The 27,951-nt window shown below is 40.8% G+C and overlaps 1 protein-coding gene across 1 annotated transcript in view; it reads right to left on the bottom strand.

The window, feature by feature from the left end:
• schip1 (schwannomin interacting protein 1) overlaps positions 1-27,951 on the bottom strand; it is a 123,766-nt gene that overhangs the window by 51,905 nt on the left and 43,910 nt on the right. The window lies entirely within an intron of this gene.

Raw genomic sequence — 27,951 nt, 5'->3', positions numbered from 1 at the left:
CTGGCAGCGACCGTGGATGTTCACTCACGTCTTTCCTTCTCTTCATTTCTGTCCTTCCCTTTGCTTTTATATTCTCATTTTTGATTATACTTTGAAGCATTTTAAATCACATTATATGGGATCTTAAACAAGGTGGAAGGAAATATGAACAAATGGTGTTAGCCAAAAATCCTTCAGGCTTAGGTTAGAAGAAAAATAAAAAAGTCAACAAAATCTAACTCGAAAAGTTTCACATTTAATAGTGTGATTGGTTCATTAGAAAGCAGCTGCATTCCATACATAAAAGGGTGTGCACATTTTTGCAACCAGGTCCTTTCAGTTATTTCGTTTTATTTCCCTGAAAAGATAAAAAGAAAACATGAAGGGTGGGGAAAATTATGGATCTAACATGGGTGTGTAGACTTTTTATATCCACTGTACCATTCACATTCTCTGTTCGCTACTTTTAATTACTGTAATGTAGTTTCCTTTACTTATCAATGCAAAACTATCCGTGAAAGGTTTTTTATTGTGTCCTTTCCTTTTCTTCCATTTATCTTGTTCTTTGGCCTCCACTCCCTTTTGGCTATTCAAATTGAAAAATCCCGAGATCAACATTTTAACATTCCATCACTTCTGCCAGCGTATGGGCGGTGCGATCGTTAAAGCGGAGCAGCGCGTTCGCTGCAGTCTGATTAGCAAAGGGTCCGCTATCGATTTAGCTATCACAGAGAGGAGATAGCCTTCATAGTGATCACAGATTTTGTATCCTGACGCAGAAGTCAAAGAAACACTTGACGGGATTGTAAATGCGTAAAAAAAAAATCATGCAATGTGACATACAAAATATTATTTTGGGTAAATGCTACACAGGGATATTTCGGGTGAATGAAAAATATATATGAGCCGGCTTTCCTGAAAGCTTCTCGGTTGCACATTCCCTCACTCAGAGCACCGCGGGAGTTGAATTTGGAAGCCAAGCGAGGGCAATTCCAATTTGTTAAAAGGCTGCAAGTGGATTCTACAGCCAAGCCACCACCAGCACTTGACCCAAATCTGCAACCATGTAGCATGACGACCCTTTTAGCACCAGAGGCAGATTTTATTCTCTGGGAATATTTTGGTATGTTAAAGGAGAGCAACTTTGAAGTCAGAAGAGGCTAATATACAAGCTTGAAAAGTTTTACTCAAATCTATTTGGCCACTAGCGCTATGATTGCCCATCATTTTATTTTTAACCTTGCCCAAACTTAGCTAACTTTAAGAAAGTGAAGCAATCGCCGGTACAAAGTGAGAAAACTCGTTGTTTCTCTCGGAAAATACCTAAAAGTTTTAATTGGACGACTGACCTTTAAAATCCTGCTACCTTGACTCAGACACGCTTTAAGTTACATAGGATTGTTGTTGGGATATACTGAAGACCTTTTAAAAGTGCATATTACTTTTTTTTATGATTTGATTTATTGTCTTAATATTCAAGGGTGCTATTCGGAAGGTTTCACTTCACTATCAATGTTGATATTGTGCCTTTATGGGTAACAACTACTTTAAGGCTCCTGATTAGCAAAAATGACCTTTATGGTAATGATGGGGTACACCAGGGATTGGTTCTCAGCCAATGGCAGTTTCCTAATATTCAACTCCCATCAATTACGACTTTGCTTTTTTCTTTTTTTGTTCGGGCTTCAGCCTAATAATGTAACATGATTGCCCTTAAACACGAATACTAAAGACCGTACATTATTTAGACTTTGAGGAGAGACTGCAGGATGTTGGTGTCGGAGCAGAGGCAATCCTTGACACGGAAGCGCACTCCGTTGGAATTACATCACAGAGACCTCTCGTAGCCATTAGCACCGGAAAGTAGAGGAGCAAAGCACGGATCGAAGGTAGTTTTTTTTTTTAAATCACAAAGGGGTGGGATGCGTGGGCGAGAAAAAGACAAGCATGGGTCAAGACAGATACGCCGGCTGAAGAAAGAGCGAGAGAATGCAAAGATGTGGTGGAGTCCTGCTGCTAAGAGCAACGTGAAATATTCAAAGAAGGGAGCAGGAATGGAGAGGCCCGGAACCCGCGGTGACGTAACACAGCTGCAATGTCCTCAGAAGAAGAAGAAGGAGCAAACTAATTTAAAAATCTCTCTCTTGCTACATCTTATTAGATTGTTTGATGCTTGCATCGTGGAAACCCAAAATGTATACTAATTCTAATTTGTCTCTTATATCTCGAAACCTTTATTAAAATCTTACTTATTTCTATTCCAAGGTCACACATGAACTCATTCACCACCTGCACAGTTGAAATAGACATTTGACGTCTATAGCCGTCAATGGTAGTGAATGAATTGTTTTCTTTTCTGTCAAATTTACCTTTCTTCACCCACACGGGAGAAAGGTAACATTATGGAAGACTTCATTTAAAGGAGGTGGGGTCCCTAGGCTGCGGACCTTTCATACCCCCCCCCCCGGAGATGCTGTAAACAAAGAAAATAGAGAGGAAGGCATTGTAGGGCATATAGAGGAAAAGAGATCTCACCGCGTGTGTGATGTATACAATTTAAAAGTCAGATTCGATAACTGCAAAGAAAAATGTGGAGGGGAAATTCCCAGAACTCGGAGATGGAGCGAGAGGGTCGCTTTTGAATACATGAGCAGGTTCAAGGGCTAATATATGTGAGGACTTCTCTCAGCACGTAACCTTGGAGGTGCAAACACGCATGTGGAAGTGTTAGGAATATTACTATTATTGCAGCATTATTCCAAGCAGACACGAGCCTCCCAGGCCCATTTTTCCTGTCGGATTTGCCGCATGATGGATGAGGCTCATAATCTCTCAACGGACGTCGTGCGCTCATCAATCATTTGATCAAGATGGAGAAATGGAAAGTATAGGGAGTGAATCATCACCCTCGCATCTTCTATCTGAATCTGTTTTCCAATGTTGCAAATTCACCTTAATTTATATATTTTTTTTACGGCTTCAATTCGTCTCACGGGATTAATGAATTGGATTTACTTTTTATTTTCGTCATAATTTATGTTTCCATAGAAGGGTACATAGGAAATTTCTTTTCAAATTGAGAGTACGTTAACTAGAATATGAAGACGGGATCAAAACTTCAAGCTAATACCGCCAATGCTAATCTGTTTTGAAACGGTGTATAATAAAACATTTCTATGTTGTGATTTCCCCAAAAGTTGTTCAATGGGGTTAAAGTCACGAATGCTTTTATGGCCCTTGCTGAAAATACAGTCATGCAGTTCCCACAAAGTTTAAAGCACTGAATTGCCTTTACTTTATATGCAGCGTCTTCATTGGCAACTTTGACACCACTAGTAAATAAGAGTTTGTATCGAGGGAGACGCACATTACTGTAATGTCTGCGCCAAACATTTGTCCAATGAGCCGCCATGCAAAGTCATGGCATAATCCATAAATTCAATAGTTCTGTTCGTTCACAGCGTGGGTGGTAGAGAGCGTGGGTGGGCGGTGGTAAATGAGAATCAATGGCAACATAAAAAAAGAACAATACAGCGCATTGATTCTCACTGTCTTATAGTAATGGCCCTTATGACTTTACAAACACAGTGACTTCAAGTACAAAGAGAATACTTGTGTTTTTCAAACCGTGTAGACGGACCAGATGGATAGTTCGTAGTTATCTACTGAAAACAAGTTGCGAGTTGACATACTCATACTGTGACAGCTCGAGCTAACAGATAACTTCAAAGATTGACAGCTAGCTAGCTAGCTAGCTCGATAGCTGAATAGAATGTTATGAATAGAATGTTAAATATGTATAAAAAAGTCGCTAGCTTGCAATCAAGTTGTCATCATGTCACCTCAGTCGTTAACTTTTGTGGTAAACCTCAATTTGCAGCTTAGCAACAAGAACCACCATGTTTTGTTGTCGTAAACATTACGATGGCTTCAGTGGGGGGCATCAAATGAAAACAGGCTGTCGTCGTCCATTGGCGAGCTTACGTTGCCGTTCTATCGACGTTCATCATTTTTATACAGAGTCTAAAGATGTTCATATTGCACAGACTCTCGTAAACAAGCGAGCATGTGTTGTTCTCTTTAGAAATCCCCGTGCACAGTTTTGCAGTGCAAGGCTAGCTCGGTAGAAGATGCTTATATGATTGTAAAGTTGTTTACAGTCGCCATAATTTCCCCGGGGACACTGAGTTCGTTGTCAACAAAAGACAGCTGTTCCTGGCCAGCGAGGAAAACTGTCAGCGGTTTTTCCAACCGGCGGGTACACAAAGACTCCACATTAGCTGTGGGCATTTGCATCCGAGGGTGCGCTTCGCACCCGTCAAACTTGCCCACTCGTCGCATGGGCAGCGGGGGAAGTGAGATCCTGTCACAAGAGTGCATGCCAGTCGTTGGGGAACGGCGAGCTGTTTACTTGCCGTCACTCTCAAACACATGCTAATATCAGGTGTGAAGAGCCGTCAACACACACCTACACACACGGGCAGACGGGCCACGTTTCATCCCTCCGATTGGCTGATTCATTTAATGGCACTGGCTCAGACAAGAACTGTCAAATCAATCAGCGCTATGACAGGAGCGAGCATACGCTGAATAAAAAGACAAGGAGTGAGCTCAAACAACTAAAAGTTTTGTTTGAATTCAAATTTGTATCCAAGTTCTCATATATTTCACCCCAAGAGAAAAATTCATTTGAATTCAGATAAAGAACTAAATCAATAAAATAAATAGATGAAACACGCCAATTTTGAATAATAAAAAAAAAACTCCTGCAAGTTTTGTTTGGTTTATAAATTGCACCAAAATTCACCCAAAAAAATTCAAATTAATGCCAAAAATCTGAATCTGAAAAAAAAATCTGAATTCCCGACTGCACAAAAATATTGTAAATTGCTAAATGTATCAGCGTAGGGGCGTCTCAACAAATATTTCATCTTCAAAACATCAAATTGAATGCACTTCAGGAAATATTAGCTAGATTTGACTCATTTTGAGTTATGCTAGAGCCACACAAAGTGGGGAAAAAAGAAGCCAAACGAACGTTTAGGCTGGAGTGTAATGATTCACGGTCTCGCCGTCCCGGAGCTTCTGTACTCTCTCCCCGACCACGCGATAAATACATGGAAATGAGCAAACTCATAAAAGGCTGAGACCAAATCATTTTCATACACGCTATATTTATTTCCCTCCTAGTTCGCTTGTTAAATGTTGTGCTCTGTCAATGCTACCCAACACGCTTTTGTATCCGTAGCGAAAGCTACACGCGCAAGCTAACAAACATAAACAGAAAAATAACTCACAGTACAGTACACTGATTTAGACATTTCTTACACATACACTCCCTTTTCTCCAGGCCATTAAAAAACTGCCACGCGTGTGGGAGGTGTGACATTGACATCATGATTCAGAGTAGGTGCCGCTGCACGGCAATGCTAAATAGCTCAGGACCATTTATATGGAGCGGCTGTTCTGGCCAAAAAAGGAGAAATGTATGTAATGTGTAAGAGTGGGAAAAAAAAAGACTGTTTGACTTGAGTCTCACTGGCGGAGTTAGAATTTTTTTTTTTTCCTTCGAGGGGGCCAGAGGGCAGGCGAGGTTAACTCAGGGGAGGTGTAAAACAAACAAAGAGCTTTTCCTCCATCTTGTTTTTCTTGTTTTATAGCGGGTGGTATGCAAAGTGCTGTCAACAAGTCCAAGTTAACAGGACGCCCGTCCCTCGCTGTATGCCATCTTTAGTATGATGAATAGATTGTCAGATGTGTTTGTGTCTGAGGGGGCCGTGAGGCGTCCCGCCGCTGAGTGATTTATCGAGGTAAACTGCGGACGGGACACACCCTCTCATGGATGACACGGTGGAGATGTCATAAAGTGTGTGTGTGTGTGTGTGTGTACATTCATTCATCATGCCAAAATGACTCATTAACAAGCAGATACTCAACTGCTATATTATTTGTCAATTGTAATGATTAAACCTTTTTAATGGGCTAGCTGAATATTTTGTACAACTAGAGATCAGCGCAGTGAGAGAAAAGATTTTTTAAAGCTCCTAAATTAGGACGGCGACTGAGACAAGACAAAGTCTATTAAGGGAGTAAATGGTCCAAATCTAATATTGCTTTTAAATTGAGCTTCGTTCACCAATCGGCTGGACAAAGTAGACATCATTAGGAATCTCCTTCCCTGTGGAGTTTGCTTCGTTTCTCGTTTTCTTTCCGCGGGCAACATTATTCCATATGATTTTATTTGATAAAGCTAACAAATAAATGGGAAACATTTCCAATGCAAATTATAGACAGTGTCACCCAGCTGAAGTAGAGCCGCACACTTGTAGACGCGCAAAGGCTAAGCCCTTAAGGCAAATATAGAGAAACGGCGGTTTAAAAATGCTCCTCAGACTCTCTTAGCCAGATCAAGAATAATACCTTCTTATCTTCTTGACCATAAAAAGCTGCAATGACCTCAACAGTTTGAAAAAAAAAAACGAAAGAGGAACGCATATATTCTTTATCCTCTGTAAAGAACGAGCGCTGTTTGATGGTAATTATAATTCCATACATCTCACCCCTATGATTTGTGATCAACATTTCAAACTTGACATGTTGTCCAATATTGTCAAATTGGGGCTTTATCGCCGGCTTTCGGCTATCTTAGACCCGTTACACCCTGGATTGGTCGCTAGCCAATCACACGACATACTAGACAGCGGTAAAATTGAGCAAATAAAACACTGAAATGCAGAAGCTGAATGCATTTTTGAGTCAGGCGTGCACTTGAGGTTACACCCCCACAGAAGTGAGATAAAAGTTTAATGACCAGCTCCAGAGAAAGTAGGCCACTGCAAATGTCTTGAGATAAAATATAGACAAAAGAATAGATTGAATATTGATATGACGTCTTTGCTGTGCTAAACCTCCATTCATTTTTTATTTGGTTTAGATTTAGCAAGATTAAACTGCTTTACAAGATTTCGCTCGATGTCGACACTGTGATAAAAAACATATATATATAAAAAAATATATACATTATACTAAAATATATATATATACATATATGCTTTTATTTATTTCAAATTATATATTATACATATGTTTTTTAATTTGAATGGATGTGTATATATATATATATATATATATATATTTATTTTTTATTTGATACATATAGATACATTTTTTTTTATGCGGAACGGTATAAATATTACAAACGCAGCTTTTCATTATTTTTAATGACCAGTAGAAGTGAAAGGGGCTTCTTGGGCCAATAAGAAGGAGAATACGACATTAATTAATTAATTGATTACATGCAACTGCGGGCAAGTTTAATTAAAGCCTTTCACACTCAGTCCCACAATATGCAGATGCCATTTGTTGCTAAGAACAAAAGCACGTCTGTGTGTGTGTGTGTGTGTGTGTGTGAACACATTCACCAGCAGCAATATTAATTACATTGACATGGTCATGGTATGATGTCATCGCCCACAGAGATGAGCTCTCAAACAGGCTTATAGGTCAGGTGTCGACGCCCCTCCAGGTAATAACTCCACACCGTGGTTCAAGGCAAATAGAGAGACAGGAGGCAGATAGACGCTCACTGCGGGGGGGGGGGATCAGTCAGAAAGGACCTGATATACTGCTTCTAGCAGACAGCCGGATAAAAGAGCCAAAAGCAAGTGCACGGGGAGAAAACTGACAAGACGCTTGAATAAAAGATGTTCACCGTGCGCGTGTTCGTCTCATCAGCTGTGTTTTGCGACATGAGTTTTTTTGCAGACCGTTTGGTTCGCAGTCAGTGGCTGTAAGACATCATTCAATCCGGCGTACATTTCCAGTCTGTGCGCAAAAGCTGGAGAGAGCATGTGAACTCCAGGGAGCCTCAGTGAGCGAGAGCTTAGAGGCTGTCTTGATCAATATGTCAGCCTGCGGAGGACCGCTGCAGTGAGGCCACAGCGGAGGCTAAAAAAAGGCCATGTGCTCCACAGAAAAGGCTTAATGGGACTGACAAACAACCAGAAAATCTCTAAAAGGTGATTCTTTTTTTTTTTCTTCACAAAATAGAAATGTGTAAAAAGTACAACCTGTATTTTTTTCACAAGATTAATATTTAACAGTCATTTTAGCAAACTCATATTTCTCACAAATGAAGGAAAGCCATTTGTTCATTTTAGTCAAATCCAAATTTTCTTGGAAATATTTTTGTGTAATTTTGTCAGTTTGACTTGAAATTTTAATACAGTGTTGTCATTTAATTAAAAATTAAATTTTTTTTTTAATTACATCAGAAATTTAGCGCACACTGTATTTTGTCGCAGTTGGGTAGAAATAACCGAATCCGACAGCCCTTTTTTTTTTTCATTTTCGCACCAAAACGTGCTAGCCTTTGTAAAAATCGGTTTCGCATCTTGCCGCGTAACAAATCAAAACAACGGTTATCAAAACCTCCCTTGACATTCTCATGTCGAGAAGCTCCACAATCAGCAAAACGACTTCATAACTTTTTATCGCTCCTTCAAGGCATCAATGAAATCCGGCACAGTAGGTGGCGTACCGACGCCTTCTGATGAATCTTTGGACTCGTCATCCCTTATCTTGCGCTAATAATCCTCACGCCTGAAGAGCGTCGCTGATGATAAGAGCGCCGATTATATTTTCATCCAGAATGCATGTGAGGAAATCCTCTTAGGGCAAAAGCGTGCTAATTCAATCACAGATCTGATATGGTGGATGAAATCGTGTGACATCATTGGCTATTATATGTGTGTGGATGGGCGAGTAACTCTCCCGGCGTCATGACGACGAGCTTAGCGTCGCCGCGCACAAAAAAGAAAAAAAAAAACATTCCCATCCCCTTTATCCCATTCCTTACAGCCTCCTTGATCCCATCATGAAGCTTCTAGCGAGCTTCAAAGTGTGAGAGCGAAGAGAGCGGAATGTCTAATTGACACAGGTCGTTCTTTTTCCCGCTCTCTCCTCTCGCGTTGTGTTTATCAGTTGTAGCTAGCAAAAAAGCTTTTGGATCATCTGACAAACAGTCAAGACATCACAAGACGCGCAATCACAAAGACGATAGCGAAACGGGCGCGATAATGGGCTTTGCCTTCTGGGGGTGGCGCCGACTGCCGCCGCTCTGCTTTTATATGCAACAAAAGTGAATCATGTCGGATGTGAGCGGGAATCACAACAAGGCTGGATCAGATCCATCGTGGGCTTTATGTGTATTGAAACTTTCAAAAGGAGGTTTTGTGTTTGCTTTCTCGGGGATGCTACGTAGAATACTTCTTATCTGGTTGGGTCTTATCTTGGTCGCAGTCATCGGTTTGTCCGTCCGTCCGTCTGTCAGACACAAAAGCTCTATTATCGCAGGCAAGGTCAGAAAAAAAAGAACAGAAAGTAACGGGAAATCATCTCACGGCACTCTGACAGCTTTCCCGGCAACCCGTTGTCATTCCGCGGCCTAATTACAGCGTTAACCCACTTGAGCAGCCGATATCACACAAAACCAGCGGAAATGATCAAAGCGCTAACTCAGTAGCGACACAAGCGTGTAAAACACTACTTTGTACTAATAACTACTTTTTATATCTTTGAAATGTTGTCGTTTATGTCAAGAACATCCTGTTAACCTTGTGTATGAAATTTGCTATCTCAACAAAGCTTCCTTGTCCCTGCCTAATGAAATCAACATAACATCTTAATGGCTCATTCATTTAAGGGCAAATATATAGTCAGCGGACACCTCATTAGGGACCCCCCCCGCCCCCTGCAATATCCATTAATCCATGTATAAAGTGTTTGTCCTCATTTAGAGAATTGAGTGAAGCTGGAGCCTATCCCAGTTGAATTTGGGAGAGAGGCCAAGTCAATCCCAGGACACATTTCACAACGATGGACAATTTGGAGGTCTTGAGTGACTTAACATGCACGGTTTTGGAATCTGTCCGTCCGTCCGTCTATCAGTGTGGCAGCACAGTGTCTTTAAAACTCTGTCTTTAAATCTCAGTGTGTGAACGACGATTCTGCAAATGACTGGCGAGTGAACTCCACTTTTGGCACTAAAGTAAATTAGGATATGCTCCAATTACCCTAACGAGGACAAGCCCAATAGAAAATGAATGGATGATTTATGAGCGTGATTCGAATGAGCCGTGTCGTTCACATAACTGTCCGAACAAACGCATCCCCAATAAAGTGTACGTCAATGTTCTCCTAGCTTGACAGAAGCCCCATGACAACTATTGACATCCGTGGAAGACCGACGAGATGAATTTGCGCATTTTGTTTGCATCTGAACCTTGTGGGAGAGTCACACACACACACACACACACACACACACACACACACACACACACACACACACACACACACACACACACACACTCACACTCGCACGCGGTCATCCATCACCACATGCCGTTCATGTATTCGAGTCACCCTCACAGGAAAGCTGACCGATAGACCATTAGCGATGTAATTAGCTAGCCGCCAGCTCAGTGCGGGGTGGGCGGCGTGTAGATCTCGTCCACAATTAGTCGGTAAACTTTCATCTCGGTTGTGATTAAAGAAACCCAGGCAGGAGATCCAAATTCGTCAAGACCCCGCTACGGACAAAGTCTGACAGGAGATGTCCGATTTGAGCTGCGTATGCGTTTTTCTAAACCAATACGTGAGCGGGCTAGAGGTCTATGCGGGCTTATGGTAACACAACTCAGCAGAAAACGGACAGGGAGAGGCCGGCACCGTAAAACCGAAGCACGTAAAAACAAATAATAAAGGACTAACTGGAGGGGTCTGTGCTTACGATGAAGGCAAATACATTAATGCATGAATATTTAAGCAATGTAAAATAGCGGCGTATAACTAATGAAAACAATTTGATTGAATGAGCAAAACAACTGGCTAAATTCAATGTCAAACACATTCCCCGGAGCAGAACATTAGTTACATCAACACCATTGAATGAGGTCCTTGGTTGTAAACATAAAACGAAAAGAATTATATTTTGTGTATTTAAAACAAAATTGTTTATTAAGTTTATGCTAACAATGCAAAACAAAGCGGACAAAACTAGCGTCGATGTCATAAAGTTTTCAACAATTTGTACTTGAACATGTAGACTCAGCAAATTATAATACCCAAAGGCACATATTCTTTATCCTCTGTAAAAAACAGCTACTATTGCAGCTTTGTTATGATGGTATTATACTGCCCCTAGTGGCCAAACGTGTCACTCTTTTTAAGATCTCCATTTTGAGTCACCGACAACCAAAATTCAAACTTCCTCGCTCATTCACTCCACATCTCCATCATCCACCAGCCGGCAGCCTCTATTTTAACAAGGAGAATATTTTTGGATGGAGAAGCTGTATAAAACTTTGCTCGGAGAAGAAAAAAAAACAACAAAAGAATGTCTGCAAGTGACACAGCCTTGTATCGCCGGCTGCAACGCCCGTGCAGGTGCAATGATTCATGGGAGGATCCATTCGGGGATGAACTCGGGGCAATAAATCAAAAAAACTGCCGCCAGACACGAGCACAAGTCACAGCCCACTTGACGCTGAGTTACTAAACTTTATGCCCGCGTGCATGTACGGGGGTGTGTCTGTGCATGTACTGTATTGCTGTGTATGTTGATTTCAGTAAGACATGTTTTAAACATGACCTGCCTGCCACTCACACATCACTTCGCAGCACTACATCTCCTAAAGTGTCGGATGAGCCAACCTGGCCGAAACATGAGAATATGTAAACCTAAAGTAGAATTGTTGTAAACCATGACTAACTACAAAATAAATAAAAACAAGTAAAAATAAATATAAAAATATTAAAATAAATTAAAATAAATTAGAATAAATAAATAACCATATTGCACCTAATTGTTTCCATGCACATTCAAAACAATATAGGACAATTGAGACATCCAATCAATACATGGCCCCCGGGCCAAGGACATGATTTACAATGTTTTGAATGAGGTGAGTATTACTTATGGATTACCAGTAAACAACAAGTCAATACATGGTGCGCATGGCTAAAATGCAAAAACGATAAATGGGAAATTAAGTGACCCCCAATGGGCCAGAGGTGAGGGAATGTTGATCAACAGCAGTCAGGTTCACTATTTGCAAAGAGTCTGGGATAGGAACAAAAGTATTGGAACACTTAGTCATTAGACTAAATTGAGTATTTTTTTTTAAATATCATTTTGAAGAAATTAGAAATATTAGAAGCATTATAAATAGACTAGAAAAATCTTGAAGCCTTTATTTTGAAGCACAGAGAGTCTTAAGCGGCATATGATAGATGAAAGAAAATGACAAATAACCACCATTGCCACCATGAGGCAAACTCGGAGCAAATGAAGCGTACAACGGCCTTTAATGGTGTCGGGGTGTGTCAATGAGATCATACTGAGAATGAGAAGGCAACCATTAAGCGATATCTAATCTAGCATCGTGCTCGTCATTGCCGCTGATTGTTACATTTCTCATGATCGTCTCATGGGTCGGATGGAAGAAGCCAAACAGGAAAAAAAAAATGGTGGTGATGGAGGTGTTTCATCATCAAGAACTTGAACCGAATAGGCGGCAATGAGATTATACAGGATTTTGATATTTGAGTCATCTGAGAAAGGAGACATTATCTGGGCGGGGTCTGATTATGATTTCAAATAAATATCAAGGGTTCTAACACGGTACCAAGAGGCATCCCAAATCTAGGACAAATTGAAAATGAATTAAATGCAGAATACACATTTCACCAAAATAGTACTCCCGTAGCTTTACAAGAAAAGCAGATCAACAAACAAACACGCCATTACAGTCACACAGCTGCGTCTTCACCTTGAGCCGGCAAAGAAAAACTCGACTCCGGCTCGCCGTACGCATGATAAATCAAAGTGGCGAGCGAACAAATCGTTACTCACCAGCAGCGGGAGCTGACTTTGAGATTCATTGTGCTTTGTGGTTCAATAAGACCAAACGGCGCAACCGCATAAGTCAGTCCTAATTGTGTGCTAGTGTGTAGGAGTTTTTATCGGATGGCGGCTGTTTATTTTATCGCCCGATTGTGTATTGGAACGGGCCCACACGTCACGCACGGACACTTTCAAAACATCTCTGTGGAAAAGGTCACTTTGTAAACATTGATCAGGACTCCACTCTTTTCCAGTCAGAGACAATCTGAATGAAGATTTTTAAGCCTCTGGAGTGGCGGAGAAAACTTTCCAAAATGGCGACTAGCTTCATCTTTTTAGCTCGGCCAAATTGAATCTTGGACGCAATCTGTTGGGTCAAAATAATGAACCCAATCTTGGGTATCACAATCTGTTCATAGCGCCTTTCAAATTAATTGACAAAGGATTCAAGTCGAACCTCTGATTGCCCATTAAATAATAAAAGGGTGTCCCAAAATCTTTGTCACACATTTTCTTCCTTTCATTGTGTAATTGTCCCAGAAGATTATTTGATTGCCTCTATGCCGTCATCCACATTTCATTTCCTTTGCAGAAAGAAACGCTCCCTAGCAACAATCTCACCGTCACCACGCACTTATCGCACTGTTACTTACCAACACCTTCCCTTCCCCGCCGCCACGCACACGCCGGAACACACACAAGTAGAGCCTCCGATCGCCGGCGTCGTGACCGTACCTCCAACTCATCAGAATTCATTGTGAGATTTTGTCGTGATGTACAAAAAGTTTCACATCTTCCCTGCTGAGAGTCATCATTTAAACCCAGATGTAATCATTTTGGGGATTTGAGAGATGGAAAAAAAAAATATATATAACATATTTAAATAATATTTAAATTTATATATATATATATATATATATATATATATATATATATATATATATATATATATATATATATATATAAAACAAAAAACAAAATAAAAGTATATATATAATAAAAAATATGTGTACAGTATAAAAATAAAAAATATATAATATATTTAAAAAACTATATATATATATATATATATATATATATATATATAAAATTTAAAAAATAAGTATAATGTATAATTTTAAAAATAAATGAGCTGAAGTTCCAAGTCAGGCGACCTTTTGTTTTCTTCTGCCGGCGTCCATTTTTATTTCTCAAATTGTGTACATAGAGGGAGGCTCTCATGTTACAAGAACAAGACGGAAAGGGAGGCTTCGCTGTTATTGCAACAATATACCGTACGAGGTGAATACGTCTCTGAGGATATGTACGCAAAGGCCGAAGAGGAGCAAGGGCCTGATTGCGCCATTTGGTCCGGCGCATAAAACGCCACGCTATAAATCCACAACGTCCGCTTCCCTCTCGGGGAGCTCGTTTGAACGCGTTGAAAAGGATGCGGCCTCCCGTCAGACCTTCGTCATCTGACTTCTTTTCAGACGTAACGACGACGCTGCTCGTGGCAAAACTGGACTTGTGGGAGACATTGGGAGGCTGGTCTTAGCTGAGTGCTTCCCTCGTGTCTACAGAGGTCCTTCTTGCGGGGGCGCTTAATTGGAAGAAGGAGAATGAATGTCCGCGAGAGCGAAAGGGAAAGCGCAAACATAATGATGCTGTTCCCCTCTTCTGCACAGACCTTCTCTCTATTCATTCTTGCCGCTTTAATTTTCTCCATTTTTGTCACCGGCGAGCCTTTATCGTTTTTCTTCTTATTTCCTGTCATGTATGCGCAGCTACGGGAAAAATGGCCAATTACCATTTCATTCACATCAGTAAACTTGCAGGCATCCTTAATAAGTGCCTCTCAAAGTGGGAGTCATGTGACACCGATGGTCACCAACAAAATCCAAGAATATTTTAAAGGCCTGATGAACTAAAAGAGCCAAACTGGGCACAAAAAGTCGATTTCAAATATTGTGGGATGGCTAAATGCTAATAAATTAATTTACTGTGACATTTATCACCTCATTGGAGTGTACGGATTTGCCTCTAGAGTTTGAAAAGTATAAAACGGGCAGATAAAAGAGCATAACTTGGCGCCAAAGCGCTTCATATTGCCTTAAATAACCTTCTGCTTTAAGGCTGACTTTTATGTTTACAGCTAGTTTTGTGAGTGGGGCCTTGAAATCGAAGCATGAAAAACGATTCCGACTCGATAATAAAAACCAACTTGGGCTCGTGAATGAAACCTCGTTGATATGTGATCTATTCAACTTAAAAGCCAGCTCGCTGTAATAGTAATTCAATGCGGCTGCTAATTTATTGCTGCTGCCGTTCTATAAGATATTAACCTGACTTATTCCGCCTCTAATCGACTTTACGTAATTGTGCCCGGCATAGCTCGACACGCGTGGAACACATGATGATTTGTGTAGGCAAAGCGAGGCGGTTATGATGCTGGAGGGCATCAATAAGATCCAAATGGAAAGACATTGTTATGCTTAGGCGTCCTTGAGCAGGACCCTGAACTCAGGACCGGGTCCAGGTGGCCTAGAATGACACTTTGAACCATTTACCTGTTCCTGTTCCTGTGTTTTGGTCATCATTTCTATAATTAATGCTACATTACTCAAAGACACATCTGCATGACTCTTGCAAGCCACGTCCTTCAGCAGGACCCTGAACCGGGTCCAGGTGGCCTCAATGACCCTTTGAACCGTTTACTTGTGCCTCCTCCCATTCCTGTTCCTGTATTTTGATGATCATTTCTATAATTACTGCTCCATTGCTCAAAGACACATCAGCATGACTCTGGCGAACCACGTCCTTGAGCAGGACCCTGAACTCAGGACCTGGTCCAGGTGGCCTCAATGATACTTTCAACTGTTTATTTGTGCCCCCTCCCATCCCTGTTCCTTTATTTTGATGATTATTTCTATAATTAATGCTCCACTGCTCAAAGACACATCACCACGACTCTTGCGAACCACGTAGCCGTTTTCACAACCCCTTTGGTAGATATTGAATTTTTTTTTTTACCCCCTCCCACGGAAAGAAAGTAATTATCTCCACTCTGTGCCCTTGAGCGCCGGAGGGACAGGCACGTAGAGTCATGCACGCTTTGGCAAACAGAGAGCCTGACAAGGACAGACAGGGAGGAAAGTGTCTCCTCGCCGTGGTTCCCCCGCGCGGGTGTCCATCAGAGCAAATGACACATGAGTGCTGGAGCTCCGTTGGACTTGGATGCAATCTTAATGAATGAAGACTGGTTGTCATGGGGGTTGGAGACTCCAACACTTAACGAGTTTACGAAATGACATTTTGGCCAGCTAGAAATTGCAGAAATGTTTATTCACCGTTTGAACAGTCCAACCCGCCTAAGCATCTGTTCGTCATCCTCCATGAACTAGGAAGTCTCCAGCTAACTAACAAACAGATGGACAAACTGATAGAAAGCTCCACGACTGTTTTCATTGCTTTTAGTTGTTTTATGAGTTTTACACGACTGTCCTGATACTTTACAGACTGCAACGTGATCATCTCGGCGTGCCGTTTTGAAGTCAACGCGAGTCGGACGAGCAACCCGCTTGTCATCTTTAACCTGGGCTGCTACTTTCCAGGATGATAAAAATGGAAAAAAAAATTGTTATCTGTCTGCCTGCATAAATACAAGAAACCTCTAAAATAGACTTGGAGACACTTTCAAGACAAACGACACTTTCAGACTATCCATTACCGGGGACGTACTTTCTAAACTGTTGTGACAGTATGGCGGGGAATAAAAATCATCCGTTTGCCATGACTTTACATAATCGTCTCCGGGATTGAGATATTCACTTTTATTCATTTACAACTACTGTCAAATCCTTATTTTGCGAGATGAACCCGAGAATGTAAATGGCAAATCCAATGTCTCACAGCTACGATATTTTTTTTCTTTGCATTTATTTTTCCGCAAGCTTCACTGCTTTTTAAATGGTACGCTCTGTAATGTAGCTACCTAAATAAAGAAGCAGTGTGTCATGCTTCATTAGATCACAAGTAGCCTTCTGTAGAGTGCAATATAGTGCATAAAAATAGTCGCTACCAAGCAACGGATGTCTGTGACACTAAAAGAAACCGTCCATCTCTTTGGGCGAGACGCAATGAGATAAACCCAAGATTGGTCGCCAGTATTTATTTTACCTTGCAAATATGCTGGAGTGTTTTCTGTCTGTCAACACAAAGTTGGTTAGTGTGTGCATGTGTGTGTGAGATCCTTCCAGACTCAATTATTTTCTGTCTGTAGTCATAAGGATTAAAACTTTTCTTCTGCTTTCTCAAAAAAAAAAAAAAAAAAGCAATTCATTGTGCTGGAAAAATGACAGTAAAAACAAAATTGCTTTTCTTTGGTTGAGGAAATAATATAAATAATAAATCCTTCATGCCTGTATTACATTTTCTGCTTCAGAAAGGCTTTGTTTCATTTCTTTGATTATTTGCAATTTTTTTTTTTCGATCACCTGAATTTCCAGGAAATTAAACAAATGGTGTCACAAAATCCAAAGTATGCTTTCCTTGTATTGCAAAGTGAGGGAATTCATGCAAAGAGTCATTAGTGGTTAAAACATATTAATCTGCCGTCGATTAATTGACTGCCTTATCAATCGATTACGATGACGCTCGTCTGAACAATCGGCCGTAATTAGCCTGGCGTCTTCCGCTCTGCCTCTTTTCTTGAACAAACAAACAAAGGCCTTTTATTAACCGGCTGACATGAAGCCCCGCCTCTGATATTAAATTTCGGTCTGTTATACGAGAAAAAAACGACCCCCCCCCCCCCTCTCTCAAAGAGTCATCAATTTTCCCTCACGAGTTTGATAATCCGGAATCTTCTTAAATCGTGATAACACTCAACAAGTGAAAGGCAGTCGATAAGGAGTCGCGGAAAACTGACTACAGCGCAGTGGTTAAAAGATTCCCTTGAGGCGGAAAAAAAAAAAAAAGACTCTGGAGAGCTGCCTGCTTATGATTCAAAGGTAGACATTTAAAAAGCGGTCAAGCCAGGAAGAAGGAGTGAAAAAAAGGTTCTGGCCTCACTTAGCACATTTTATGATTATATAACTGGCATTTCAGTACGCACATTTTTTGCTTGAGACAAACAACCCAGGCTAAACTTAGCTCCTCCCCCCCAACCTGCAGATCAATTGACTATAAATTGAAACACATTATTTTCCCAAGTGCAAAAAATAAGCTATGCGCAATCACACAAAAAAAATCTCAAATCAAGCCGAGACCGTCACACACTGATATAGTGTTGTTTTTTTTATGTTGATGTCATTTTGCGCCCGAGGACAAATTTGACTAGCAACGAGGTCACAAATCAATTTACAACCAACACCATCGACTCATAACTCATATGAAAGCCCTTGATGAGGACTTCTGTCATTATTTCATCCTCATGTAAGGAACAACATGGCACGAAATCTTTCACAATTTTTGCACTGAAGTCACAAAACAATTGCAGGGGGGGGACATTAAGTGAACATGATGGTAAAAAAAAGAAAAGCCCAAAACAGAACCAGAGGGGCTGAATATAAAATATTGTAGCAGAAATAAGAATGCGGTGCATCCCCGAGGGAAGCACTTCTTTGCATCTTTCACTGCACTTAAAAGTAGATTACCTTGGAGGGAGGAAGACCTCATAAATCTTTTCTCCTCTTCCTCCCATGGCATGTCCACAGGGACGCTTAAATCAATGCGTTTCATTGAGGTCAAGGACGATGTCATTGTCCTCTTGACCTGTTTGTTTACGCACGGAGCAACCTGTCCGACTCGGCGTGCGGAAGATTCAACTTGTGGCGGTTGTTAGCTAATTAACTCACACAAGAAAAAAATAATATTTACAAATAAAACAGGGATTGGCAGACAGCCAATCCAGGTTATGCTCCGCCTCTCTCCCAAATTCAGATGGCGTAAACTTCAGCTCAACTAATGAGGACAAGAATTATGGAAATTGGCTTTGAATGAATGGATACAAATTAAAAGGCTTTCCGGATTTCATGAACCTTGATGAGAATAAGCAATGAGGCTTGTAAGGCGACACTGACGGATAATAACGTCATTCCTCAAACAGTGGCGACGCCTCTCATAGACGCCGTTACCCCAATTTGTGGCTTGCTGCATCATTTACAACAGACTAATGCTTCCCTCAAACTGATGACTGGAACTATATTTACTGCACAGTGGTGCCGTGAGATACGAGTTTCATTCCCGTTGAAATGAATGGACAAGGCGCTAATTCATTCCAGCCTACAGACAATTAAAAAAAAAAAAAAAAAACATGACTAAGTATTGTGACTGTCTGTCTACATGTGCTGCTGCACCATCTGTATCCAAATCTCTATTTAAAGTAGAGCCAGATTTGTATATCAAATGTGCGCTTAGTTTTTAGATTGGCACTTTGGTTTAATAAATAAGTCTCTGTTTGGCGCATGTCTGGTTGGTGGTCACTTTCATTTCCATCAGATCGCAGTGTGCCGTTGCATCTAAGCGAATGATAAACTCCGAGACGAACAAATGAAGACACGATTGGACCCGGCTCGTATTGTCCACAGCTCTACTTTAAGGTCACCGTTGCTCTTATTTAATGAAAAATGAGCCCATTTGACTCATTTCCTACAGAAAGGTGGCCGGGGGGCTTTGGACGGCGGGGCAGATATTAGATAGCGTGTAATTAAAGGCGCCCATTGAACTGACAGCCTCAGTATGACAAACGCAGCCGGCATATTCATATTTAAACAGGAGGAGAGGGGGGGAAGAGCCGGAAATGTTGTCTTCGTGATAAATGGAGCTGGAATATGCAAGACAGCCTCGCTACTTCTCAGATGTAATTAAGTTGCATAAATACTAGGAGATGGACATGCTCTGAAACTTAAAGCGTGTGACGGGCAATCTTTGGGGATGCCACACTTTGTTCCGCCACATGACAGCATACAAGAAACACGACTAGGATTTCCATTAAGCTATGGAATAAATAAATAAATATATACATATGTTTTTCTTTTTTCATATATATACACACAAACACTACAAAATGGTTTCTTTTGCCTCTCTCGCCAAGATGGAACTGTGAAATGAACCACCTGCAGTGTGTCAGGCTAACATGCATGCATTGGTGCTTCGTAGGTAAACAGTCACACATACGTACAGTACCTGTGAGGCACATGAATATTTTAATAGGCATTACAATGCGGTGCCCGTTACCATGCTTATAGGCAAGTGGTTGCATACAAGAACTCATGTCATGCAACTGGTGTTTATGGAGAATAATAATTTGTGCAGTGAGTGTCATGCTGTTAGGGATATATGATGGATGGGTTAGGGACAACGACCTTTGACTTTGTGACATATTATGCAACGGATACACGGCGAGGTGGAATAAAAATAAAGCTTTTTGGATGACTATATCATAGAGCTTTAGGGTAGCCAATCATACCTTGACTTCATCATGACTCAGTGATTCTCAAAAAGAAATGGTACGCAGGTTCCCTCTAGTGGTATATGAAAGTATTACCCAAATAAATGATGAAGTTGTGCATAGTGGTTCTAAATTTATTATTTATTCATCCATCTATTCATTTTATGATCCACTCATACTCACTAGCATTTAGCACCGTACATGTTAGAGACAGTTCAGTTGTATTTAACTTTTATAAAATTTGCATTTAATCATTCAATCACTCCCTATTGCATTTTACTGTGACACTGATATACTAGCACCTTAAAGGACAAAAAAATCAATATGTTTGTCACAGCAAAGCAAATGACTGGAATATTTGATCAAATCACTCATCAGATCAGTTATTCAGGACACATTGCCAGCCGCTTTCCCATCCAAGTCCGAGCGGCATTGTGAAGCGTACACCGCTGGCAGCTTTTAAATATTGCAGAGCGAGCAGTGGTGCGCTGTACAGAGTGAACAACGTGTCCCGGGAGCAAAGAAACATGTCTTGTTGGAAAGGGAATTAGATCATCGAGCGGTAAGTCAAAGCCAGCGCGGCCAGGCGTGCATATGGAAGCACAGGCCAGCGAGTTCTTAACACATTCGGGAACCGTACACAGGCTACGGCTAATGTCGATGCGTTCGAACACCACGGCTAAATATGACAAATAAGGGTAGGTTTGACCTCGACTCCTTAATATTCCTCCCGAGCACTGTCCCTGCTTCATATATTATGAATGTTAATAATGTGTGAGAAAGAAATGACTTCCTGCAAATATATTGCATTGTCATGATCATTACTATCATTATCATCATCATATTTCAGCATGACACGATTGTATTCAACATTTGCACGCGTCAACATTATTTAGTAGGATTTAAAGCAAAACAACATGTTCTAAGTTTGTTGCGTTACGAATAAAAGCATATTTTACGAATTGCTAACTGTGCTCCAACCACGAAGCAATTTCCTTGGCCGATAAAAGGTCCAATATTTTTCAAATCATTAGGATGTTTACTAACTGTGTGTGTGACGATCATTGGGACTTTATTTACATGATTATATAAGAATCTGAACTGCTTATGAACAAGCCACTGGCGGCCATCTTGTGTTCCAACTAGCTAAGCGCGCTTAACTCAAATAGAACATTATTAAACATTATAAAACATTATTTTCAGTCCTCAGACAAAAATTTGGAAGAAACACATTTCATCGCTACGAATGCGATTATATTTCTGATTGCTATTCAAACATTTGTCTGCATCAGGTCAGAATCATAAAAGTTGATAAGAAAGCGATCATATCACCAATACATACTACCATTCAATACTGTACAAATATCCAGAAACAAACTATGATAGATGTATAAATTGAATATATTTACTGTGTCTGAGACACTTGGGTCGTTTTCAGCAGCTTAGCAGCTGTCTGCTGCAGAGAGGAAGAAATCATCTGATGAAATATTTAACCACGCTGTGGGGCGAAACAGCTTGGGCACACATGCACAGACAATGCAGAGCACCCGCACACCTTCTCCAGCAAATAAACTATTTATCAAGTATGATAATTAAAGATGATGCTCATCTGGTTAATATCTCCTCTGAATAACAAAGAAGGAATAAAAACTGACCTTGCGTGATTAATACATTTTAAAAACCTGAATTATATGGTGATGTAACATTATTTGACATATTTTGTGATGAATAAAAACATGGCACTCATTAGTTTGTCAATCAATATTTTTGGACTTTAAATGATTAAAACTGAACATTATACAAGGGTGAATAAAATATTTTCATTTTATATGGACAATTTTCAGTTTGGGCATTAAAGCAATAAATCTAATAGTACTTTAACCCCCCCCCCCCCCATTTTTTTTAAATAGTGAACAAAAATTTATTAAAAAATAACTCCTATTAACACACTTTTAAAAAAATGAGGACGCAAGCAATATGTTGTACCCACACCACATAAATAAAGACCTTTGACAGGATGAAGAATCACAATAACACACCATATGTACACAATTAGCATAATAAAATCCCAAGAGTACATGGAAGGACACAATGAATTAATAAAACAAAAAGTAGGACAAAAAGGAAGCTCCATCGCATTTATTACAAAAGCTACACTTATTAAAGCCACACTAGAAAATGTCTTGTCCACTAAAGACTTGTCCACTATTACAAAGGAAGTTGTAATGAGTTCACAAAACAAACCAAAAAAACTCCACTGACCTCCGTAAATCAAGTCACATTATGACGAATCCAGAAAAACGACATTGTCTGCAAAGATCTCAGGTGTGAACCCGCTGCCTTCCGAAAAATTCTCTACAGGCCCTCCTATGAACATCCAAACAGAATGTGTGCCAAGGGGCCCATTGGCAACGTCTTTGATGTTCTGCCGAGAACAGAAAGTCAGCGCTTGCTGCATCTCTCTATATATATTCAGATACAAGCATTTATGAAACTCCCCAAGTAATTATCCCGATTTGAACTCTGCCAACTGAAATGCTGTGATTAAACTCAGAGATCGAAGAGTAATTCCTCGAAACACGTACGTGGTCAGTCTATAATATTGCGTTTGTGGGTTGAGAAGGAAGAAGACTCAGAAAATCACCCCGCCGAGTGTACAAAACTAAATCAGACAGTGAGTCTGAATCAAATCTACTGTTGAAAGACGTAAAACAAAAAAGAGCTGGTCAAGGTGTTCATATCTCAAATCATCAATCTCCTTTCAAATGAATTGTATGTCATTAATCTGTTCCAGCTCCCTCCAAAAATCCCCCCCCCAAATGTTTATGTTTTACTTTAGGAAAAAAAAAACAATTGCGGCCTCTTTTTTTTTTTTTTTTTTTGCTTCATTTCAATACTGCTCCTTTTGTTATGTATGACTTGGCCACCTGGGGGCAGTATAATACAAACAGCAGGGACACACACTAAGAAGACTTCACCTTATTTGTATCCAGCCAATGAGTGACAATACAGTACAGTTTCTTTTATTAGTGAACTTTTTAATCAGCTCCCTCATCATCTCCTACACATGACATCATTACGGTGATGGATTTTCTGGGCAAAAGAGTTAGACCGGCAGAAGAGAATTGAAAGCAGGAGTGGTAAAAAAAAGAAAAAAAAAAAGAGGAAAGCTCTTCTCCATCTTTTCATTAATCACAAATCAGTTTATTTCTCCCTGGAGAGCCAATCACTCAGCGGGATGGAGGATGGCCCCTCTCTCTCTCTCTCTCTCTCTCTCTCTCTCTCTCTCTCTCTCTCTCTCTCTCTCTCTCTCTCTCTCTCTCTCTCTCTCTCTCTCTCTCTCTCTCTCTCTCTCTCTCTCTCTCTCTCTCTCTCTCTCTCTCTCTCTTCTCTTTTTATCTCCTTTTTGTTCAATAGGCTTCCTCCCTTGCTCTCTCTTCGTCCTCGTGGGAATCCTCCACTCTAAATGCCAAACCGATAAAGCAAGAAACAAAAAAGTATCTTCTCCCTAGTTCACCATTTTAATACAAATCACAGCTTAGATGGTTACGAGTGGCGGAGCACTCTCTTTTAGACACACACACACACACACACACACACACACACACACACACACACACACACACACACACACACACACACACACACACACACACACACACACATCCATATTATTTAAAAGGCAGTCACTGTGCACTGGCAGTGGGCTTGAATAAGCAGCCGGATTGTTTGAGTTGCATAACGCCGAGCGAATGAAGTGAAAGGCAGCTGTCGCTATCACAAGAAACTCCGGGAGGTTATGATTTGTTTTCTTCTGATTTCAAGCACACCTTACATCATCAAGACCAACAGCGCCAGGTTTGTATGGATTGTAAATACACACAGGTATTGTGCATAAAAAAAGTCTACACACCCCTGTTCAAAGGTCAGGTTTTTGCAAGACAAAAAAAAAGAGACCACTATTGATGTGACCTATAAACAAGAGAAATACAAACAAGCAAAAAAAATTAAGGATTGTGGTTGCATAAGTGTGAACACCCCCCCTACTTTGCCATGGGGTTGTTGTTCTAAATCAACCAATCAGATTCCAATTGATGCTCAATCGCTTATTCCTCTTTTTTGTAATCCGATTACCACGGAGAGCAGCACAGAATAATCATCGTAAAAATAAAAAAAATAAAAAAAATTCAGACTTTGAGCAAACAAGACCTCACATAAAACTCAGACACTTTGCACAATGTGGCCAATATTGCCTTGATTAACTGTGCGAGACCCCAATCAATAGATCTCAGACCCGGGATGAATTTTTACGGCATCAATCTGTTGCTTTTTATGTCCGCAGTCTCCCAAATTGGACATAATGCTCGATTATGGCCTTGTTGGCCGGTGACGGCGGGATGAGCGGGATAATGGGCCGCCGCTGTGGAACGTGCACATCAGAGCCAGCGAACAGTCTGACGTCACCCAGAAACACTTTCATATTTAATTGCCGATGCACGGAATTAAAAAGGCTGAAGGAGAAGGGATGAAAGACCAAATTGTGGCCTTTTATAGTCGGCAAAATGATGATAAAAGCGTATTCTCTTTGAAAGAGGCACCCCGTTGTGGTGCTGATGTGAGAGAAAATCGTCTTGACACAAGGCTCTTAAAAACGCTTCATTTGACCATATTATCGAGGAAAGAAAAACAGCAAGAATGTGTCGGACTCAAAACGATTGTGTTCTGATAGTGTCCCATAAACAAAAAAAGAGCATCACCCCCCCAGAGAGGGATGACAATCCTTTTTGCTGTGCAGCTTTACTGGATCTGGAACTCCTCCCTGTAGCAGGCTGTCAGCGACTCTACACAAAAGCAGAACAGTGACCCCCAGTGGATTCTATTGGTATTACAACATGAGATAACTGACATCCATCTAATTTTTTTAAAACATTTTTCCTCAGGGTGAACAGTAGACTATCTCGACTAGACGAGTTCCTGCCCCCAGTATGATATGCACTATTGATTATTTTCACTTTAGCAAAAAAAAACCTCAAGTTTGATAATGCATAAAGTCTATATCAGCATTCATGGAAGGGTTTATGTACACTTATGAGTTATGAGTTATGAGTTTTGAGAATGTTAAAAATATTAACTAAAATGTCACCCATACAATCAATAGAGGTTGAATTGAGAATATGGAAATTGGGGTTGTTCGATTCCGATTCCGATCAACAATCACATAGGTAAATGTTAAATGTTTCGAAATGTTGTCATCTGCAAGCGAAATAGATTGTATTAGATGTCATCTGTGGCCATTTTGATGTCAGGTGGCCTCCCATTCAATCTTATATAACACATGGAGGGGGGGGGTGAGGTCAGGTTGGGGTGGTTTGAACGTCCACGACTATCACATCTAATCCAAGGAGTCACACAAATGTCACTCCGCGAGCTCATTCAAGCTTTCAGCGAGTGCGGCGGGTTACGTTCACAAGAGGGCTGAAATTGCGCAGCGCATCTTCAGCCGGCGAGGGAAAAGGTCACTAATGATTTTGTCCATCAATAACGTTCACGCCGGCGAGTCACCGCAGTCTGCCGCCGCTAGAAGAAACTAGCATCTGGCACAACTTTATATCTAGGTGAGAGATTACAACAGAGGGATTACGTCCATTAAAGCTTGAAATCTGCCCGTCCGGCCCTCTCCCGAGGAATAAGAAGCAGCAGAAAAAGCATGTCGGCTGTCTTGTCAATCAATTTGCAGTCAGGAAGAAAAAAAAGAGATTAAGATTAAACCAGTGAGCGTCCGCCTCCGTGAGTCGTCGGTAAAGTAATTTGACAAGAATCCTTAAATCGTCCTACCATTGTATGTGGTATTACTGTAACAGGATCGTAAAAAGCGACGAGTGGGAGGTGAGCATTCAATTCCGAAGGCGGACCGGGTAGATGCAATTTGCATGATTACCAAATATCATCAAAGTGAAAATGAAGCGGGCTGCCGAATATGCATGCTCGCTCATAGCTTGGCAGGTGGCGCTGTAGTGATTTGCATGTGCGTGCATTCACCACAATATTAGGTACACCTGCATAAATTAAGAAGACTCACTACAGGCATTATTTACATATACAGTAATCATGCTAATGCTAATGTATATACATATATACATTTAAAAATATATATGCTAATGTTAATATAATAGCTAATGCTCACACACACGCACACATATATATATATATAAATTTATATATGAGCGACACGGCAGGCTTCATTACAGTAAACCCAAGAGAGGTGAGCCTGAGGGCTAAAGTCATTCATAGCGTGATAATGCTGAGCCTTTAGTGTAATAACCATTCTGCAGCGCTGACACAATGCGTGACCTTAACCGCATCCCTCCATCCATAGCAATGACAGCATGTGCAGTGAACACAAAAAGGAAGCTTTTTAGAGAGTTAAATACTTGCAGCTACCCGGTGGCTCGGTAATCTCCTGAGGTTCTAAAAGCTTTGTGTACTGATGAGCCAGAGAAAAAAAAAATGGTGGTGGGTTATTCCGGGACAGCTCTGAAGCTAACCTTTAGAAGCAAAAGGCGGCTAAACAACAATCTCGGAGGAGGAAGTCACCGCTTTGTGCACATGTGCTACCTTTAAAAGACTAAATAAACGTCTCCCACTCTCCCCTTTTCAACTCCCAGCTTCTTGAAATTCACCAAACTTTACCAAACCTATCTTATCTCTGCTACCAGACTTTCATAGGCACAAGCAAAAGGAAGATGAGGACTGCAATGGACAGACCATAACCTATAAGGTTAAAATAAACAGAGGAATGCACTTATTGCAATTGTTAATAAAATTCATAACGAGATAAACATGGAAAAAATCATGTTAAATGTCATGCATGCTCAAATGTGGCATAATCATGTTAAATGTTGCCACAACAAATAAATCACGAAAAGAATGGAGAGTGATCAAAATCCATATAAAGCACGCTCCGACTTCATGGAGTCAGTGCTGAAGTAATTATAGCACCACATCGCCCTCTAGCGGTCATAATCCGCTCCCGCACCGCAAATCAGCACCACAGAAGTGGACAGCTCCCACCGCTAAAATGCCACGGAAGCAGTTCAACTGGCCTGGCCGTTCCAGTTAATGTCGTAATTTAGTGACCCCAAACAAACTAGACTGATTGACGAGTAATTATAAACACGCACCCATCGCAGCCACCGCCTCAAATTGTCATCACAAGTTGACATGTTTGTGTGTTGACACTTGATTGCCATGTGTGCGGGTTGATGCGCCCGTACAATATTATGAAACAATAAAATCCTGACAGTTGATTCATAACGGCGCATAAAATTGAGAGTTTTGTTCGGCTAGCTTAATGAAAGCTATCATTTCTGCCCACTTCAACTCGTTGCTATGGAGCGCGAGGATCGATAATAAACAAAAGACGGTAGAGCATCGCCATGGCGATGGGTGGGCTTTTTGGAGTTCGTTTGTCACGCGTGTTTTATCCCGCCTAAAAATTGCATGAGTACAACGTGTGCTTCAATTGTTTTTCTCTATACACACACAAAGACAAATGCTGGAGGTTCAAAGGTTACACATGCAATCACGTTAGAGACGGAGACCACATCGTTGCTGTGTCTCGGGGAAAATATGACCG

The sequence above is a fragment of the Syngnathus leptorhynchus genome, chromosome 7 (assembly GCF_054491065.1).
Source record: "Syngnathus leptorhynchus isolate UIUO chromosome 7, UIUO_Slep, whole genome shotgun sequence".
NCBI lineage: Eukaryota > Metazoa > Chordata > Actinopteri > Syngnathiformes > Syngnathidae > Syngnathus > Syngnathus leptorhynchus.
Note: the sequence above shows the minus strand (reverse complement) of the source record. Positions and strands in the feature narration are given on the sequence as shown.